The sequence below is a fragment of the Tursiops truncatus genome, chromosome 3 (genome assembly GCF_011762595.2).
Source record: "Tursiops truncatus isolate mTurTru1 chromosome 3, mTurTru1.mat.Y, whole genome shotgun sequence".
Classification (NCBI taxonomy): Eukaryota; Metazoa; Chordata; class Mammalia; order Artiodactyla; family Delphinidae; genus Tursiops; species Tursiops truncatus.
The window spans coordinates 65841581-65858748 of NC_047036.1; the positions used below are offsets into that span (position 1 = coordinate 65841581).

General features: G+C 35.4%; 1 protein-coding gene across 7 annotated transcripts in view; it reads left to right on the forward strand.

The window, feature by feature from the left end:
* Positions 1 to 17168, forward strand: part of XRCC4 (X-ray repair cross complementing 4) — a 389471-nt gene that overhangs the window by 167260 nt on the left and 205043 nt on the right. The window lies entirely within an intron of this gene.

A 17168-nucleotide genomic window follows, 5' to 3' on the forward strand; every position in this document is an offset into this window, starting at 1 on the left:
ATTTCTATTAGATTTTGGAATTATAAACTGTATTTTCACTGTTTTTCACTTTTTGCTTCAGACTGCCCTCCTTCAGTATACATCCCAATTTAGTTGTCATATGTTGAGGTGTTGGGATAACTAACATTTCATTGCAGTAAAACAGTCTGCATTTATACGGAATATTATCAGTTGAATCCAAAATGAATGTACAAATCATTTGTACATGTGTGTGAGATATATATATATATACCCTAAGATTTTATTTCTTTTTCTCTAAACTTTTGATTAATTTAGCAAATGGTAGTTGAACAATAGCCTTGTGACAGATGATATTACAGACCACTGGTATTCAAAGTATGGAATGAGGATCTGAGGGTTCCCAAGGCCCTTTGTGACGATCCACAGGGTCATCCCTTCTTCAGTTCCATAGCTATGTGAGGCCAGATTTTCTTCGTATATTTTAATTAAAATAATAGGTCATATCTGTTTGAGTGCAGAAGCTAATGAGAATCTAACTGTTTTCATTCAAGCCAGCCATCAACAGATTTGCAAAACATTGACCTCGCAAGATTTTTTGTTTGGGAAATATAATGATTTTTGTAAAGAATATGTTATTCATGTTATCATATACTCGGTTTATTATTATTTTTAAAATATTTAATACATATTTTAAGTTTTTTCTCAGTTTTTATTTTGAATATGGCAAATACAGTCCACATGAATAAAAGTTCTTGAGGTCCTCAAGAACTTTTGAAAGTGTAAAGGGGTCCTGAGAGCAAGAAGTTTTAGGATTCTGTTATAGACAATGAGGATGCCAAGACAGGCACAATCCATGCATTCAGGAAACTGAACCTGATAGGAGGGAGTTTTCAAGTTTCTTGCATAAAAGTTTGCATTGTACAGTTAATAGTGGCATTGTTTTGTTGTCTGTTTATCATTGGGTTTTGAGTTTATAGTTGCATTACCATGGCTTATTAACCATTATATCCCATTAAATTTAGCTAGGAAGCCTGACTTCATTACTTGTTTTCAATTCTAAGCATATGCTGGATTTCAAACATTTCTGTCAGTCGCTCACAATGGTATTTCCTCTGTATCTCCTGCAGTAGCCTCTCAGTAGAATTTACATTCATTGTATGATTACCACATGATTTCACATTGTCTAAGGAAATGCCCAGTAGTTACTGTTGTTTGTTGAGAACAAAATAATTGTAGCTATGGCTTTCCCTCATTCATTCATTCATGTATCATTCTTTTAACATATGTTTACATGCTGAGCAGACTTGACACAGTCCCTGATGTCATAAAGCTTAGTCTACGTGAGAGAAGACAAACATTACTCATACGATTACATAGATATGAGGAGTACAGTAGTGGAGTAGAGAGCAGAGATTTAGGCAGAGGAAACAGCCTGTAAACATGCGCTGAGGTGGACTGTGTGAGGGTGATGGCAGTGGAGGGAGCAAGGAAGGGAGGGCTTGCGATGAGGCTGAAGGCTGCTCAGAGGCCAGTCCAAGCTGGGCTGTGTGACCCTTGTTAAAAATTCAGCCTTTTCTCATGTATATGATAGCATTTCTGGTTCTCACATCGCAGAGGACTTTTCTTCTTGTGTTCCCTACCCTTTGATATTGCTTTTTGACTCTTCTTAAGGGTTATCAAAATATTAGATTGACTAGAAATCTCTGATATTTTAGTCATTATTGTGTCTTCTTAGATATAGTCATTTAAAATTATCTAAAACTATCGTCCTTCCTTTCTTTTTCATTTTTTAATTCTGCTTTCAAACTGCTGAATGTTGTACAGTTTTGGATTCCCAGTAGTAAAACTTTCATTCTTTTGAAATACAGGAAACTAGAAAATTGAAAACATACTGAAACTTATGTAGAGTACTCACAAGGATAATAGCCTAAATTGGCATGTGTTAGCAGTCCTGGGGTGCAGAATTGTACTGACATTTTGCCTTTTTCTTTGGTAAATATAAATTTTTTTCAGGAATATTTTTAGATCTTTGATGATCTCCCACTTTTAGTAAGACTCTGAAATCCTTGAATCTGGTACCTATTGATAAATATTCATTAAAAATTTCAGTGTGACCAATCCACACAATATGATTATACTTGGGGAACCCTCATCCTGTCTGTCAACTAGCATCAACACTAAGAGTTATTATTCAACATAACAATGTACTATACATTCCTTGCTATTTACTATCTTACATTACTTGAAATTATGATTTGTAGAGTTGTTTGGTATGTCCTTTTAATTCTACATATTAAACAAAATGAACCAGCTGACAAAGACTACAGAAACTGTGAACTTATTTTCATCCTTATATACTTTATTAATATCATCAAGTAAAATTCTGAGTGTAAACAATGTAAAATCACTTTCTATAAATATACAATGGCATGGACTTCCCTGGTGGCGCAGTGGTTAAGAATCCGCCTGCCAGGGCTTCCCTGGTGGTGCAGTGGTTGAGGGGACACGGGTTCATGCCCCGGTCCGGGAAGATCCCACATGCCGCGGAGCGGCTAGGCCCGTGAGCCAGGACTGCTGAGCCTGCACGTCTGGAGCCTGTGCTCCGCAACGGGAGAGGCCACAACAGTGAGAGGCCCGCGTACCGCAAAAAAAAAAAAAAAAAAATTGAAAAAAAAAGAATCCGCCGGCCAATGCAGGGGACACGGGTTCGAGCCCTGGTCCGGGAAGATCCCACGTGCTGTGGAGCAGCTAAGCCTGGGCGCCACAACTACTGAGCCTGCACTTTAAAGCCCGTGAGCCACAACTACTGAGCCCATGTGCCTAGAGCCCATGCTCTGCGGCAAGAGAAGTCACTGCAGTGAGGAGCCTGTACACTGCAACGAAGAGTAGTCCCTGCTGGCTGCAACTAGAGAAAGCCCATGCGCAGCAATGAAGACCCAATGCAGCCAAAAATAAATAAACAAATAAAAGTAAATTAAAAAAAAAAATATATATATATATACAATGACACAATATGTATTTAAATTAAATAACACTATATTTGGGCTTTATTAGACACCCAGCTTAAATTTTTAATGCTTTATCATATAACATAATAATTGAGGAAGAATTTTCATTTCAATTTTTTAAATTTAAGAGCTCTTATTAATTCTTTCAACATCCTCAGAAAGCTAATATAATAAAAGTCTATTAATACCATTTTGTTGGTATGACATGAAATCATTATGGTTAGGTAGACTAGTTGGATTATTTTAACAAAATGATTAATCCAGTCATTATTCACTTATTTGTCTAAATTGAATCAACGTCCCAGTCTGTTGAAATTAGCAACCAGTTAACAAAGTCAGCCAATAAACAAAATGCTCAGTTTAAGTGATTTAATCAATACTTTAATGTCTGTTACTCCTTCAACTATTTCAGCTCATTTCTCCCTACCTGCAAATTCTGCTTTACCTTCTTTTGGCTGTTCTGTTTCTCATTTCTGTAGATTTTCTTTATCAAAAGCAAACTACTTTTTTAAGAGATACTGAAATTTGTATCTGAACAAGGGACCTATAAATGAAAACTTTCTCTTAGAATCAAGGCTCCAGACCCTGGGAGAGGTGGCCAAGAAGAGAGCCAAACCCAAGTTACAACCAAATCATGTTTGTACTGGAGACCAAGACAAGGAGCCAAACACAGGGCTACACCGTGCAGACCTAGTTACCAAAACCGGGATATGAAGTTCTTATTGGAGCAGGAACAAGGGTTATCGCAAATCTCAAGCAACTCTAACTTAATTCTGAGCTCCTCCTTAAACGACTCTTGACTAGAAAAAGCATTAGCTTCTGTGGTCAAAGGAGCTGCTAAATATATAGGTGGAACAAAATGCCTCTAGCTCTGAGATTTGAATAGTGGGGGGCAAGAAAGCTCAGACGTTTATTGAAGTTAAATGATATTGAGTACAGAATTTATTCTTCATGGTAACATTCACAGACTGCATTCTACAGAATTATATAGAAGGAGATCTTAATAGGTACCCCACAGAGGATTTCATATTCAAATAAGTTTAGAAATTGCAATTTTTAAATTCAGTTGGAATTTCTAAACTTATTTGAATATGAAACCCTCTGTGGGATACCTATTAGGATCTCCTTTTACATAATTCTGTAGAATGCAGTCTGTGAATGAGAAGGAAATCCAAAAAAGAGGGAATATATGTATACGTGTAGCTGATTCACTTTGCTGTACAGTATAAACTAACACAATATTGTAAAACAACTATACTCCAATTAAAAATAAATAAATAAAACTAAATTGCCCTCTCAACAAAAAAAGAAATTGCTGCATACCACAGCTACCACGCTCCCTTATGCTCCAAACCCTAAAACTTGGAGATTTATATGTTAAAGGATCTAAAAAAATCCATAGTAAATAATTCATTTGACTTGTTTAATCATTTTTCAAAAGTACTCAAGCATAGCACTGTCATGCAGTCTGCTTTCCTCCCTCCCAAAAAGGGATTAGTGACATTCCAAGGGATAGCATTCTTTAGGGCCGTAGTTTGGGATACGAACTCTCAAAATTATCAAACATTAGTGATTTTAAGTATATAAGATCCTTTCAACCATAATTATAGAGTTTTAGGCATTAAATGTATCTCAAGAACAAAATGTTAGTCTGTATATAGGACCTTCCTCCCCATCTCCCCACAATACTACTGCTTAGAAAACCTCCTACTTGTCCGACCAACTGCCCTTCTGGGAGCAGCAGGGTCATTTTCTAAGAGAATTCTAGTGATTGGAACACATTCGACAGCCCTAAAAGAAGGAGTTCAACATCATCTCAGCTACAGGATAAAATCATTAAAATAGTTTGGGCCAAAAGTACAAAAAAATACTTGTATAGTCTTTAGACACTTTTATGTAGTCTTTCTTTCTGCAGGATAGCAAGTAAAAATATATAGGTTCACATCTCTTGTGTGAGGCACACAGACATGATTTAGTCTTCTTTGTGATGGATGTCTTCTGAAAACACAGAGTTCTAACACATTGTTCCAAACAACCTTAAAAATAATATCAAATTATAACTTTTCACAGATGTTGCTTCTTGAACTGTAAGGAAGAAGTTTTAACTCTGTGTTCTGAATCAACCTTTAAATGGTCCCATTAAGTAGTTGTGTAGCTGTAATATTTTAGGTGAGTGTTAGGTTGTAAATCAACACGTGAATCCGCACGCACATGTGGACTCACGCACCCCTACGTTGTTCACGATTTAATTAGCCAAGGTTGCACAATCTTATAGTCCATGTGGCTACACAGAGCAGGAAAAGGTGCAGCACATCTTAGCATAGTATTTCTTCACCTCCTTGGAGTGGGGTGAGGTACTACACAGCCACCACTGATACAATTTGTTTAAGATATAATCTTCCTCGACTCAGAAAAGCTCAGTCTTTCCTTTTTATTCTAGAAGCTTACAGCATCATCCTGGATGAAATTGCACAATCCATGCACTTTTGTTTAGAGGAATAATTATACACATCAGGCTCTCCTGGCTCTGCACCAAAGTTCTCATGTCTATCAGAGCCTTCCAGGGTCCTAGAGAGTCCACTTCCCCACTGTAGCCCAATTGCAGTCAAATAGAGTTTAAATAGAGTTTAAATCAGCTATATGCATATGTATATCCCCATATCCCCTCCCTTTTGCATCTCCCTCCCACCCTCCTTATCCCACCCCTCTAGGTGGTTGCAAAGCACGGAGCTGATCTCCCTGTGCTATAGCTGCTTCCTACTAGCTATCTATTTTACATTTGATAGTGTATATATGTCAGTGTTACTCTCTCACTTCATCCCAGCTTACCCTTCCCCCTCCCCGTGTCCTCAAGTCCATTCTCTTCGTCTGTGTCTTTATTCCTGTCCTGCCCCTAGGTTCATCAGAACCATTTTTTTTAGATTCCATATATATGTGTTAGCATACGGTATTTGTTTTTCTCTTTCTGACTTCAGTCTGTAGGACAGACTCTAGGTCCATCCACCTCACTACAAATAACTCAATTTTGTTTCTTGTTATGGCTGAGTAATATTCCATTGTATATATGTTTTAGAGTAGTTTTAGGTTCACAGCAAAATTGAGTGGAGAGTACCCATGTACCTCTGTCCCCACACATGCACAACTTCCCCACTCTCAGCAACCCCCATCAAAATAGTACATTTATTACAATTGATGAACCTACCTTGACAAATCATTATCACCCAAGGTCCGTATTTTACAGGTTCACTCTTGGTGTTGTACATTCTATGGATTTGGACATATATATAATGACAAGTATCCACCATTGTAGTATTATACTGAATTGTTTCATTACCCTAAAAGTCCTCTGTGCTCCACCGATTTATCCCTCTTTCCCCTTAACCTCTGGCAGCTACCAATCTTTGAAATATCCCCATAGTTTTGCCTTAACCAGAATGTGTTATAGTTGGAATCATACAGTATGCAGCCTTTTCAGATTGCATTCTTTCACTTAATATACACCTGGGCTTCCCTGGTGGCGCAGTGGTTGAGAGTCCGCCTGCCGATCACGGGGATATGGGTTCGTGCCCCGGTCCGGGAAGATCCCACATGCCGCGGAGCAGCTGGGCCCATGAGCCATGGCCGCTGAGGCTGCGCGTCCGGAGCCTGTGCTGTGCAACGGGAGAGGCCACAGCAGTGAGAGGCCCGCGTACAGCAAAAAATAATAATAATAATAATATACACTTAAATTTCCTACATATCATTTGATGGTTTGACAGCTCATTTCTTTCTGGAGCTGAATAGTAATCCATTGTCTGGATGTACCACAGTTTATCCACTTACCTACTAAAGGAATCCATTTATTTCTCAATAAAATGAGGTTCATTTTCTTTGTTTCCCAATTGTAAAAGCACCGCATGCTTATCTCCCCCGCAAAAGCAGAAAGTATACAGAAACAAAATGGTAGCTAGGAAATGCATAATCCCACCCACACGGAGACCACCGCTATTAACACCATGGTATTCTGTATATTTGCAGATCTCTTCTCTTCCACACTTTACGTGCAAAACAAGGCTCATACTGTTTATGATGTAGCCTGCTATTTTAATATTTAAATATGTATTTCTACTTTAATAGATACATTGCTTCAACATCATTTTATATTTATAGTGTCCCATTGTGTAAATGTATCATAATTTCTTTAACCATTTCCCATGCTGTACATTTAGGCCTTATCCACATTTGTACTATCACAAAGAATGTTGTATATACTTGTACATAAATTTGCACATATGACTGATTGTTTCCTTAGTATGAATTCCCCAAAGTGAAATTACTAGGTTAGTAATGTACTTATTAGGTATATGTACTTGTTAGTCCTTTGTTATGTTTTGACAGAGTTCCTCCAGAAAGCTATCATAGCTGGTACTCCCACAAGCAGTGTTTGCCTTTTGTTCTTTTATTTTCCAATTCATTCTGATCATTGCCAGGTCATTTTAATCGTTTAATCAATAAATAGTATCTCATTGTTTAATTTTTGTACCTAACCTTTAGAGACATCCTTCTTCTCTGGCATTTATTGATTATTGACATTTCATCTTTTGTTTATTACCTATCCATAACCTCAGCTGATTTTCAGTGGAGGTCTTTGTCTCCTATTGCTTTATATCTAAGAGTATTAATTTTATTTTACCCAGACTATCATTTGCCTTTTAATTTTTGTTAATGATATTTTGTATTTACATAAGTTATTAGTTAATCAAATCCGTCTATCAATAATAATGATAATATTTAACATTCACTGAATACTTATGTCCTAGATACTGTGCTAAACCCTTTATATATGCCTTTTATATGTCTCACTAAACTATACCCATTTTATAGATTAGGAAGCTCAGTTCTAGAGAGATTAGATAACTTGCCCAAAGACAATGCTACATCTGTGATTTTGAATCTAGGATCATCTTATTCCAAAAACCATACTTTTTAGCTACTTTATTATACTGCTTCAATAACTAATATTTAATACGATTAGTGTGCGCCAGGGGTTGTGTTAAGCACTTAAATTCCTTTAATTCATTCATTTAATTCATTCAATTCTTACAGAAACTCAGTGAATTAAGAGCTGAGTAAATATCAGATTCAGTGACTTTCGACTGTTTGTTCAAAATTTCTACAATATCACAGTAGAGATAGAACTGCAGCTCTGTGAGTACAAGGACTGGTTTAATAATACCTCCTGCCTGCCTTTCAACATGTATGTGAGGGTCAGATGAGATCACATGAATGAAAGCACCATCGAAGTAGGAAGCTCTAAGACTGTGATACACTGTTATTTTTAAAGCACTGTTTTCCCAGGGCTTTTGGCTAAATCTTGGAAATCTCTTCCTGAAAAGGAAACTTTGTTTATGGAGTTTTTAAACCTGTAGTGTTTCCTTTCCTCATAATTCTTATGGAAATGAGGATTGCCCATACCTTTCTCAGCAAATCTTCTTTCCTTCCAATTAGCAGTCAATAAGATTATATTGAAGGAAAATAACACAATTGGAAGACCGGGTTTTAAAAGCAGTTGATAATAAGTAAGTAAATAAATAGATAGATATTTACATTATATATATGCATTTGTATTCTATCATTTTGATTCATTTAAAATTTAATTTCAAACTCATTCAAACATTTACTCATTTTTTACAGTTTATTCATTTGCATCTGCCAATTTAGAATATGGTAGTTGACCATCCTCTTCTTTCAAAAAGAACCTATTTTCATGTTTATACCTTGATTGCTTTTTTTTTCTAATTTAAACCGCAACATACTTGATGTGTGTGTGTGTGTGTGTGTGTGTGTGTGTGTGTCTGTGCGTGTGTGTATTTAATTTTCATGGATAATATAATTTATCAGATTTAAATATCTAATTCTTGAAGGTTTTTAGTAACTGAACTTTAAACTTCTCTAGTGTCAAATTAGGGACATAAAATGTATGTGCAATTGCTATATATTTGCTTTGGTCATCATTAGCAAACCTCATTTTTTTATACAACTTTAATTTTATCATAATGTTTATCTTAGTTGCAAAAGTAAACATAGTGGTGGTTTTAAAATGAGATAGGTTTTTATTAACTTCACTGTGTGTTTACCTAACTCTTCAGGCTGCGGCTCTCACTTTCCTTGCTGCATGTTTTGATTAATGGCCCCCTGGACTTGTTCCAGAATATACTGATTATGGTCAGTGCATTTCAAAGATGATTTATTAGTTGTGTTTGCAACTCAAAATAATTAAGTAAAGATTGATCATATGCATTATTATAGGTTTGCCAATAAAATCAGCAGTTACACTTTAAGATACAGGTTGCCTGAGTGGACTTTTTTAGCTATACAGAAAGGACAAAATATTAATATTTTTAAAAAACATATTCAATATCAACCACAGCTTTATGGCCTTTTAAAGCATGATTATTAAATGTGTCCAAAGTTTAGGCTTATAAGTACATGCATTTTAAGTTCTTTTTTAACATAATTTCAAAATAATATGTTTCAATGGAGATTACATAGATGTTTAAATAGAGTATTTCCATGTTTATAGCTCACCCTGGGAACAACCTGTACTACAATTCCCTCAGGCTATTACATGCATTTAGATTTCAAATTACTGACAGACTTGGATTTCTGTTTTAAAACAATTTTAATAAGAAGCTGTTATAATCTTTCTGTGTTTTAGGTAAAGGGAATTTATCACATATTTCATATATATTATATTTCTGTCACTTGAAAGACTTTCTCACATAAAATTTTTCCAAATTTCACTTGATAATCATTATTATTTCAGGCATTTTAAGTACTCTACCAACACAGAATAATGTGTAAATATTCATTATACCTGGTCAGAGGAGTTATTAATCAAAGGAAGTGACTCCCTGTTCATAATTTATAGTTTAATATTCAAAGAAAGAAAGAGAGGTGCATTTATTTTTTATCATTTGGCATACTGTATTCAAAATTTACATTTTAACAGTGAAATTCTATAACTTAAATCATCTACTATGATATATAACTAAATGTTAAATAGGTATTTGTTCTGTATTAAACATCCTGAAATGAAATAAAATGGCTGTTTCATGTTCTAAACTTGTGTGAAGGAAATCGAATATGAGGATAAAGAAACAAGAAATGAACAAACAGAAAACCTAAATAAACTAAAAGTATATAACTATTCATAAGTATTATTCAAGGATTTTGTTCAGTTTTGGTAAATCATTATGAAAGGACAAAGAATACAGACATGCTTTGTTTAAACATCATTATTAAAAGTTTTTTCAGTAAAATTTTAAGACATTGTTTACTTGAAAATCTTTTACAATAATTTTGTTTCTAAGTAATTCCTTAAATTATAATTTATCAGTGAATTGAATAAGGCAGTGTTATCATTACCAGCATTATTGAATGCTGTCTTCTGCATACACCACTTCTAGAAATACAGAATAAAGACTGTGTCTTCTACAATCTTTGTATAGGAAATAAAAGAATGAAGGAAGATTAATCAATAGTATACATTTATCTTTTCCTTTTTGGCCACATTATATTTCCTGACAGACTATCTTTAATATGTATATAGCTAAAATGTGCTAAACTCCATAATAGGTACAAGAAGTTTGAAATTTCAGAGAAGGGAGAGTTGATATTCCATTCAGAGGACAATGGAATAAGCTGATGTGATAAGATCAGAGAAGACTGGCTAGAAGAAGGTGATATTTGAGTTTAGCTTTGTAAAGTAAATGGGGGTGTCTATAGACAAAAACTGAAGAAAGATAATGCAGAAACTGATAATTGAATCCAGGCTCCCAATTCCCCTTCTTTCTTTTAGTAATAGAACCCGTTCTGCCATCCCATGCATCTGCATGTTTTAACAGGGCACATGGCTCCCAGCCTAGAGGATACATTTCCCAGCCTCCCTGGCAGTGAGTTATGGCCATGTGACACAGTCCTTGCCAATAGGATGTGAATGGGAATGATATGTACAATTTGGGGATCTTGCCCATAAAATGATTTGACATACATTCTTGACAACCCTGTCTCTTTCTCCCTTCTCAGCCCATCTTCTACCAGGCATTTAAAGAAAACATCCTAGGAGATGGTAGAGTAAAAAAAGAGGAAGAATTGTGGTCCCTGGACAATCTCATGGGGCAGGGCAGCATATCCACCACGGACTACCCACTACCTTTAGACTATTGTGTGAAAGAGAAATAAATGTCTAGCTGGATTGAGCCATGGTGCTTTTGGGGTCTGTTTGTTACAGAAATGAAATATCTCCTGACTAAGAAGGGCCTTCCTGTCAGAGGAACAGAGTGCATAAGTAAATGTGTGGAGGAAGAGTCTGGAAGATAGGGAACCAGTGACCTTATCATGAGATGCAGAGAAATGTGAATAAAACTAGCGAGGTAGATGGAATTTGGTACTTAAATGCTAAGCTGATTTATTTGGACTTCTTTTATGAAAGCAGCAAGGACCTGTTAAACATTTTTAGCCAAAGAATATCATAATGAACAGTATGTTAGGAACATTTCTTTGGAAACCATACATTTGATGGAGGGAATGTTTACAGATTGGCAGTGAAGCTAGGATATTACGGTAGTCCAGGAAGAATGATCTGAAGAAGAATAATGATTATAGGTGTGAGCGTGATTGCAAAAAAGGGAAGGGATGGATTGAGAAACACTTAAGGTTGCTATCCTCTTACTATGGAAGAACTGGGAAACCTCATCAGTTATTGAAAGCTATTTGTTAAACATTGTCTTTATAAAAGTAAGTCATCTGTCTTACTTTAGAAATCAGCCTACCGCAAAAGCTGGATAAACAAAACTTGGTGGTCATGGGCATTGACTTCCCGGAAGACTGGAAAAGTTTTCTTTGTCAGGCTGGGATATTTGTACACTCAAATATATAGACATATACTACACTAATTTTATATTATTTTACTTCTTTTTATTCAATTTTTTTAAAATTAATTTTTAGCATATAGGGAAGTATTTTAATCAGTAAACTATGTCCAAGTCACATTTTAAAAAATTATTTATTTTTGTTGTTGTCCAAGTCCCATTTTTAAAAAAGTTGTCATTCTGGAATGTGTACTATAGCCTCTGAAAGCCTTCCTTGATGTAGGTGGGGTTCTTGTTAGCTCCAATCCCAGGAAGTATTCCTTTTGGACATGTACTTTCATTGCAGTCTGAAGTTACGGGATTTTTCTTGCTTGGAGATATATTCTACTTATGGACTACAGAGAAAATCAACTTTTTCACTGTCACAATCTGTTATGGATATAGTGCTGATTTTATAAAGTGTTTTGCCTAGGGCCAAGATATATGACTTTGTAGGAATTTCCAGACTATAGGGGATAAAATAGGAATTGTACTCACAAGTGAATTTGGCAAACTAATGAAGTTACGAGATAATGATATAAAGCCAAACAGACCTATATATTCAGAAACCATGAAAATAATACTTTTTAATTTATTGAGGTTTATTTTTGGTTAAGCAATAAATAGCACCATATAAAGCACAGAAACCGTTAAAGAAAATATTTCATTTGTTTTCAACTGCTATGTGTGCAAGTAAGACAAATGAACATCTCCATATTCTTACTGAGTAATAAGATGGTCTTTCAGTCTAAAGTATACTTTTGGAGTCTTCCATATAAACTGTTAGGAACATACACCAGTAACTTCTAAAGGAGGAAAATAACCCAGCACAGGAAAGAAAACTGACCATTACAGATTATCATTAGATATGGTTATAGGCCTCTGTCTTTTATATCCTCCTTAATATAGGAATGGAGTACCTATTATATATCAAGCACTGTGCCTGGTGCAGGGCTACAGCACCAAACAAGATAGAACAGGTACTTCGCCTTTGGAAGGATATGATATAGTTGCAGAAACAGATCAGTAAATAATTACAATCCAGTGTGATAATGAGGCCATGTGATATGAGGTCCAGATACATTTGGAATGCCTAATTAAAATGAATACTAGAGGTAGGCACCAGTAACACAAAGGAAAAATTATTACCTTTTTTCCGTTAACCCAGGATGGACATGCAGATAAGTGACTGCAAATAAGAAAATATATTACATTTAATAGTATCATGCTCTGAATGACCTTGCCCCTGCCACTTGAATTAATTGTGTGATTCATTCATTTGTTTAACAAAGATTTGGGGGACACAGGCATATACAGTCAATTCTCATTCACAGTAGTTATGTTCTATAAAGTTGCTGGGGACACTGAATTAACAAATACTGTGTCATTGTCTCTAGGGGTAATACAGGGTTAAGTTCCTGGAGCCTCTGGTCACATTTTTGCCAACCAATCAATACATAACCTGGTTTTATGTACATTTCTGTTTAAAGACACCATATTTGATATATATTGTTGATTTATTAACATTGAACTCATGGCCAACAGCACTATAACTCATGCTTGAATGAAGCTTATCTAACACATATTTTCTCCTATAAGGAACATCATAGCCTTCTTGTGATTGGGAACATTAGGTAGCACTCCAGTTCTATGCTTGGGGGCCATTTAAAAAAGCAAAATCTGCAATAAAAAGCGCAAAAATGCAAAAAAAGGCACTAAATACACTGCAAAAAGGACACTTGTGTTTACAAGTATGAGCGGTGAAACTGGAAGATGCTAACCTTGTTCCACCTCAGCTGGGCACATGTACTTCAGGGACTCAAATTTTTCACTGATCCATGCATGTGCATGTCTGCAAATGACTGAGAGAACACTTTAAGTATTGATTTGAAGGTTGGAAGTAAATTTTAGCTAGTAGGTGAATTTGGAATTCATGGATAATGAGGATTGACTGTAATTAGTATTTAAACCATGGGATCAGAGAAAATTCTGAACAAAGGATACCCATGACTGAGCCTTTAGAACGTTTGTTTCAGGATTTGGGGATTAGGTTCTACATATATCACCAATGAGAGGCCAAGCTCTGAGAAAGGGGGACTATTACGTAGGAAGAAGATGAGGTGATTATGATTTAATAGAAGCTAAAAATATGTTTCAAAAAGAAAAGATCAACTCTCAACTGCTACTGAGTAATCAATAAGGACAGAGACTCTACCAGGGTCTCAGGGGGAGTTTTGAGACAGATGACTAATTAGAGTGGAATGAGGTGAGAATTAGACACACAGAATATGGGTAAAACTTTGAAGGAGTTTTGCTCTAAAAATGAGCAGACTAGTAGAGATGTAGCCAGAGAGGGCTGTAGGCTTGCTTGCTTGCTTATTTAATATAGGGAGTAAGAGAATGTGTTGTTATGCTTTTGTTAATGACCAAATCAAGTAGAAAATAGTGATCTTGACCAAGTTATTCAACATTTCTTGGCCTTAGTTTTTCTTTCTAAAAAATGTAGGACTTAACCAGACAAAATTATCTTGATTTACTTTATATGTAGTGAAACACCATATTATAGTGATTTAGAGTATGGATTCTGAAATCCAACTGCCTGGGTCTGTGTTTTAGCTTCACAACTTACTACCTGTCAGCTTGTGGACGTCGCACTCAACCTTTACATGCTTTGATTTCCTTATCAGTAAAAAAAAGGGGTAATCATAGTGCCTACCTAGATTTGTGAGAATTTTTAGATAGTGCGTGTAAAATGCTTAGCACAGTGCCTGGCACAAATACTAGCACTCAGTACATGTTAACTCTTTTCTATTTATCATCATTTTTATCATCTATCTCTAATATGCTATCATCTGTGAATTTCATGTTTATATCACTTGTTCTTTCAACTCTCTGCACATACTCTATAGTATATACATAGTGTGGAAATGTCTTCCACCATTTTCTATAATACATTTATAAACAATGATAATTTCTATTAGTGAACCAGTAGGAAGTCCCATATTTAAAGCAGGACTCTTGGGAGGAGATAGTTTTTCTAATAAAAAAATTATTCCGCAAATATTTGAAGGCCTAATATTTGCCAGGCACTGTCTTAAGTGATATAATAGTGAACAAAACAGAGTCCTTGCTTTCATGGGGCTGAAGTCTTAGTTGAAAAAGAGAAATCTTGAACTCATCACAAATTTCAATTCCTTTTTGAAGTCCTATAGCATGTGTCTTTGAAAATTTAGAAAAGCATGTCTTAAAAAAAAAAAGGAAAGGAAAGGAAAGATTTTTGGAAAGAAACAAATGTCAGAGGAAGAAGGAGAGGGAGTAAAAGGGAAGAAAAGAAAAAGGGAGGGAAAGAATCTCAGTATGATAATATGTAAAGGTTAAAAGTTTATTTTTCTGGTTGTCTGGAGCCTTGTGTTTATCTGCCAAATCCTCCTTCAGAAGTTTGCTATTAATAATTATTTTTCATGCTTTAAACATGCTGTCATTTAAAAAAAATCATCTTCTAACTCTAATCTTAAAGTTACCCGGTCAGTGGTGTTCGCTAATATGTCATATATATCTCATCTCAGAATTCAGGCCCACATTTATTGAGTACCAGGCACTGTACCATTCCTTTTTCTCAAGGAGCTAGCAGCCAAGTCATATAGTTAAAAAGATAATTTCTACATAATATAACAACTTTTAAAATACAGATATACACAGGCTACATATAGGAAAACAGAAGGAATTTTATTTAGCCCTTTATAATCAACTGCTGACTCAAATGTATTCCTGAATTATGTTTCAGAGGTAGTATTATACCTTGTCTTTTCAGTGAGCCCACCTGAAATTTTCTTTTTGTTAAAGTCACCTGAAACTTTGAAAAATCTTGTTTCTTTTGGCATTTACATTATTTTATTTCGTTTTCTACTGTCTTTTGCACTTTTCTTTAAACTTTATAGTTATTGTAATTCTGTTCTTTATTTAAAATAATTTATAACCATAAGACATCCAATCCAGTGACTCATTCAGTCTGAACTTTAGAGATATCATAGATCACTGATTTACTCTAAGATTCTTAAATTTATTACTTATTACACTCCCATTTGGATTTCAGGCAATGAAGGGGACGCTATTGTGCATGATCTAAAGTAGCAGACTGCAATTCTTTTCTTCCTACTATTTTATTTTCATTTTGCCCACTTGCTTCAGATAATTATTGTATTAGTATTGGAATAGAATTTATTATCTAATCCAAAATATATGGTCACGTAACCTTTATATAAATATTTTGTGGGACAAAAGTCTTACTGCTTTAAATGAAAGCCTGTTTCACATGCCAATGTCTACCTGTTAGCCCTACTTCTTCTGCCTTCTGTGTCATATGAGATATTCTACATTAAAGTCACTCATATAGTATAGTGGAGTTGTGTTCTCCAACTATATGACAGCTTATGCACATTCAACATACACTCTCCATTCCCCTCTCCCACCATAAAAAGGGGAGGAGGAGAGAGAGAGGAAAAAGAACAATTTAAATAGTTCGGGGCATTCTACTCAAACATGCCCAGGAGTGGATGTCAAGTGGGAAACATATCTTCTTATCCCCTGTTTTCTCATTATCCTTCCATAATATGAGGAGCACATCTAAAGAGAAACCTTTTTCATACAACTGACCACTAAACACAAGATAACTACTTCACAAAAAGCCATTTATCAAAATAGCAGGAAAACCCCGTGGTGCTGGACCAATTGAAATTGGTATATCGTGATGGAGTATAATATTTTCCGAAGAGTTTTTCAGGATAATATGATTTTCACATTAAGATACCATTAAAACCCATACCCCTAACTATCACTCCATTTAATTTGGAGACCATTTCATCTTCTGAGTTTTCTCCTCTGCACACTGGAAGAGCCTAAGTTTATCAGCACTCCCCAAGTATAGCGTGGTTTTACATGGGCAGTCTCTTGGTTGGGGTTGCCTTTCACTGAACGTGTATAGTTTGCCAGTGTTCCATTAAAGTCGTGTTCCCAGAGTCCCCTTATATTTCAGATGTGGTGTGATCTATACAGAGAAGAATGAGACACCACACTTCTGTTAATATAGGATGTTCCGTTGCTGTTACACCTTTTATTCTTCAGATGTCACTAATTTTTTTTTTGAAAACCTATTTAAAAAGATGAGTATGAATGCCTTGACTTTCCTAAACTTCAGTTGTGCATGGGCCACCATTTGGATTTGCATTGTATCTGAGTTTCACTGCCTCCTTCCACGAGTTTTGCCACTTCTTGGTAACACTTTCACTATGAGTTAATTATTGATTAAATC